The sequence below is a fragment of the Silurus aristotelis genome (genome assembly GCF_946808225.1).
Source record: "Silurus aristotelis genome assembly, chromosome: 13".
Taxonomy (NCBI): domain Eukaryota; kingdom Metazoa; phylum Chordata; class Actinopteri; order Siluriformes; family Siluridae; genus Silurus; species Silurus aristotelis.
Window position 1 is genome coordinate 22,531,141 of NC_139586.1, and position 5,276 is coordinate 22,536,416.

Genomic DNA, 5,276 nt, shown 5'->3' on the forward strand with positions numbered 1-5,276 from the left:
TTGTTCTCTAATTTTGATCAGTGTGTTTTCTGCAAAATAAAGTTTTTTTGGAAATGCCTTAGTTATTTGTGGAAAAGGTGTTCTGGTAGCATGGTATAGACAGGACAAAACTCCTTCAACTGTTGAGCAGTGAAGATGAGATTATTTCAGAATTGTTCAATTGTTTATAAATTGTTTTCTAATTTTGATTGCCAGTGTATGTTATGCTATGGTGTACAGGCAAATATCATGTACAACAACAAAACAAATATCTACAAAAAATATCTATAGAGAAATATCTATAAAATATTACCAGTATATGGGTCAATACACTACACTGTTCTAGGTCTGTTGGTAGCATGGAAAATTAATCAGCATCACAAACACCAGTATTTCTTTTTTTTTTTTTATAATCCATCATGTAAATTCTTAAAAAATAATAAAAGTTTAACTTGCATAAAAAATACTGGTGTTCTTGTGATAAAGATTTCTTGTTCATGTTACCAAAAGGCCTAGACCAGTATTGCATTTTGACCTATTCCTTAGTGCTGCTTACGACTTAAGACTTGTGTTTAATGCTGGAGTGAAATTCGTTTTCTGCGCTTCGTCACCCTGATCAGGCCATTCTGTGTAACAGCAGCAGCTCTTGACAGTAATCTAAAATTTTAAATATCTAACTGGATGGCCTGTTGTTGCATCATGGGCGATGGGCAAAAATTGATTGCAATTTGTATCATGCCCATTGTAAAAGAGTTTTAAGTGCATTACACCGAGTCTTATACGATTATCTATGCCGAACACGACAGCGTTACGACAAAAGACAATAAACACATTAAATACAAGACATTTGTAGGGATCCATTGATTTAAAACACACAATTGTGTTTTATACTGGCATTAAAAACTCTAACAAGAGTATATATTTGCATGTCGCGATGTTTTACAAACATTTCAACAATATAATAAAATGTAATAAAATGAATAAAGACACTTAATAAACGATGAAGTTTGGGTTGATTTGTTCGTCATGATTTCCTGCTCCCAAATTTTTTCCGATAACTGTGGTAAATAAAGCCATTGCAAACCATGAAGTTAGATTTGCAAGATATAAAACTGGGATTGCGACATATTTTCACCTTGACAAGAACGTTCATGCAGAGCCGACGCCAGACCATAACTAACTAATCAGCAACAATAACTTGCAAAAACGAGTCATAAAAAAATTAACATTAAATTTACGACAGCAAAAAAAAACCCCCACAGAATCAGCTTTTACGCCTACTCAAGCTAGTCTCGATTAATGTACCAACTAGCCGCCGAACATGCGTGCAGGGTACTGTTTTAATTTTCTTGATTAGGTTGATCGAGCCCGAGATCATCCACGGCCTGTAGATTTGAAAATTCCGCCTCGGCTCCATTAGCCCCAGTTTCCGAGTTAGTGCTAACAGGTGTTTCCGTGATGTCAGATTGAATAGGTGGTGCTGGCTGAGAGGCTGCGTGATAGTAGTACATTCTAAACCTGAAGAAGGTCTTGCAGAAGTAGAACCGACGAGCCATTTTCTAATATCTAATATATTAAATGAATTAAAAACTGTAACGCAGCACAACAACCTCTTTGGGTTTGCCCCCCTTAACGCCGGCACTTCGTTCATGCAAATTTGCTTTAAAATAATAAGCTTGACCAGTGACACTACATTTCTTAGTTATGACTTTCAAAACCAGGTCAAAAACAATTGTACATTTACTGGCATTAAAAACTCTAACTAACATTAGATACATTTGCATGTCGCAAACAATGTTTAATGCTCACACTGATGTTTCACAAACATTACAAACATTTCAACATTATAAAAAATATAATAAAATGAATAAAGATGCTTACTTTAAACACTGACGTTCGAGGGGTTGAAGAAGCTGTCCTGAAGCTTGACTGATGATCAAAATGGCGCTATCATTCCATGTTCACTCCAACGTCTGCACGTTATAGCGCGCATGCTCCAACCACCAAGCTAACTTGTGTGCTTGTAAACTGATATGTGCATATCCAGTCAACATTTCAAATTAAGTTGGTCTTATTTCCATTTATTAAGTCAACTTTTTTGAGTTTTATTGTCCAGTTAACTAATAGATATAAGTTATTCAAACTTTTCGAAAGTTGGATTTTTTACAGTGTACTAGTCATGCATATACATTTATTAATTTGTCTAGAGATAGAGATAACTGTAAATAACTCTGAGTCAAATTGTCTGCAAAATGTCATAAATGCTAAACTGAATTCAACATGAGTTGGAAGATGTTTTCTATGCAATACAATAATTTTCTATAACATCTGAAGCTCAATCCGAGGTTTATGGCAATGGACTACAATTCCCATCAGCCAGTACAACATTCTGTAACTGTCAAACGTCACTAATCAGTCGCACCTGTTCCTTGTCACCCTTGATTAGCACATGTATAAAGGTCACATCTATCACAGCACTCTGTCTTAAATTTGTCTTCTGTGGTTGTTACACCTGGTTTTCAGTCTTAGGGTTCTTGGTAATGGTTTTTTATGGTCCCTATTTTTATTACGTAGTGTTTGGCTTTTTTGTGTTACTTTAAACTTTAATTTTAAAGGAAAATCTGCACCTTTATCCAACTTGAAATGCTTAACAAATTTTAGGGTAGTATTAGTAATGTAGTTTTACCATATCACCCATTCCAAAATTCTTTTCTGTATTAGTAATTAATATTTATGCTAATTACTATTATTTCTTATTGTCCCTTATCTATTCATTATCTAACAAATAACTAATATACTTAAATATTATATATACAGTGCATGCTATACATTTGGAAACCTAATTAAACCTAAACTCAACGTAATCACACCTAATCTTTATCGTTTTTTAAAGCTGTACATTTTTCCATTTGTCTTTATGAAACAAACTAGGTAATCAGCAGTATTCCAAAGGTGAAGAAAACCTTCGGCAAGTTTTAAAAGAGGCATGGCAAAGTATTTCACCTGAAAGTCTGGAGAATCATCTGTACTTTTATATATTTGCTTGGTCAAAGTAAATATTATACACTTAACTGTTAATATCTAAATTTTGCAAGTAATAAAATGGTTGAGAATAAATAATTTTTTTTTTTTTTTTATTATACCTAGATTAATAGTCATACCTTAAATGGAAAACTAGGGTCCATAGCTTAGTTAGTGAAGCAGATGCACACAAAGCTTAGTTAGTGAAGCAGATGCACACAAGGAGGAAGCATTGAGAAATCTGAGAAAGCTCTTTATCCCTGACAGTTCATGTTAAATCTCAACAGATTGCTGATAATCCACTTACAGGTCTGGGCAAGACACACACACACACACACACACACACACACAAACACAGACACATGCACACACCTGTCCTCATACAGTAACCTTTACCGATTAACCTCAGTTAGTGTGTTGAGTTTCATGGGTAAAAGCACATCTGACATTTTTCACAGTAATCTGAAATCGGAGAGTAGCTTTAATCCACACATGCAGAAACACACACACACACACACATATACACACACAGTACACACAGGATGCTAAAGTTTAAGTGCAATAAAGTGTTTTTCAGCTCATTTTTCAGCTCATTATGTATTAAACACCAACGCTAACTTATATTCTCATTTCAAGTATATCTATATATATATATACACATTTACACACACAGTGAAATGAGACTACGTATCTCCAGAACCCTGGTGCTACATGTGTTTGTGTGTGTGTGTGTGTGTGTGTGTGTGTGTGTGTGTGTGTGTGTGTGTGTGTATATACAGTTCAGTTCTGTGTGTTGAGGAGCCTAATGGCTCGAGGGTAAAAACTGTTGCACAGTCTGGATGTGATGCCTCGAAACCTTAGGAACTGCTTTCCTAATGGCAGGAGGGTGAAAAGTGGTTGTGAGGGTTGTGTGCGGTCGCCCACAATGCTGTTAGCTTTGCGGATGCAGCGTCTTCTCGGCCATCCTCAATATCCTCTGTAGGGTTTTGCGATCCTAGACGGTGCAATTCCCAAACCAGGCAGTGATGCAGCTGCTCAGGATGCTTTCGATTGTCCCTCTGTAGAACATAATTAGGGGGAGGGAGGTGGGCTTTCCTCAGCAATTTATCATTGTTTAAAAGTTATAAAGAATAAATATTTAAAATAATTATATAATTTTAAAACAAGAAAAAAATATTGAACTCATAACTTACACAATAAAATGTAGCTTCCTCCTCCACCTCACCAGAGGGAACTTTCACCCAAATATTAGCAAATTCTGATCAAGGAACACTTCCTGTTGTAATCCATTGTTTTATTGTTCTGTTGTGATTTACTGTGTACCTGTATCTGTTTTTCTAGACCTTTCTACCTGCCTCCTTTGTTTGGTTGTGATTGCTCCACAGACTGACCATTTGTGTACCGACTGTTACTAGACTGTCTCCACACTCTGTTTTTGGTTTGTGATTTTGATTTGCTGGATGTACAAACTCCACAAATGGATTCTACACATTCTGCCTCTGTGTCTCATGTCTCCGTCACATTTCTGCTGCAAGTCCTTTCAAGACTTCTTTCTGAAAAAAAAGTATCCATGAACCTTAGCTTCAACTCAACTTCTTGATGGCAATGCATTCAAAGACAAACAAAACAAATGTAATAGTGATAACGATTAATAAAATAATAATAATTTGACCACTACTTAGACTACCTCTTTAGCAAGGTCAATTTATAGCACCAAGCCAGAATTAATCCTGCTTTATTGTCTTGTTTTTTTCTTTTCTTTTTTTCTTTTGCTTTAAAAGAAAATAAGAGGATCATAAAATAAAAATATAAGGAAAAAAAATATTGCATTTGCACTTCTCAGGACAGTGAGCACTTAATAATGCATCTATAGTCCTTCAGCGCTTTAACTTCTGAAAAAAGAAAACATTGCATGTGTAAAACAAAATTTATAGGCGTGTAGCGACGTCTCTAAAACCAATTTAAGTGCACTTCAGCCTTCGACTTATCAGTGCAGATTGATGTGTTTGTGCATTCGGAGAGCGTCCTACAGGAAACACTATACTATAAAAGATACGTGAGCGTTTGTAAAGGTTATCCACTCTTTATTATTTTCAGGAATAAAAGTGATAAATAAACGCGCTGATTGAAGAGATAATCCTACACGAAGGACACGGAGACCTTCAAACTAAGAAAACTGCCCTCTGTTAAAATTCTGTAAATGCTGATAAAAGCTCATTGTACATGCTAAAAAATCGTATGAGTTTCTGTGACTCAGGACAAGGAGATTTAGGACA

The 5,276-nt window shown here is 35.4% G+C and overlaps 1 long non-coding RNA gene across 1 annotated transcript; it reads right to left on the reverse strand.

Moving 5' to 3' along the window:
• Positions 1–1,290: 1,290 nt before the first annotated feature.
• LOC310735255 lies at positions 1,291–2,044 on the reverse strand. Its single transcript, XR_014536252.1, has 2 exons — positions 1,861–2,044; positions 1,291–1,538 (listed from the first exon to the last, which is right to left on the reverse strand). It is a non-coding gene; the product is annotated as an uncharacterized lncRNA (long non-coding RNA).
• Between the last annotated feature and the right edge of the window lie 3,232 nt (positions 2,045–5,276).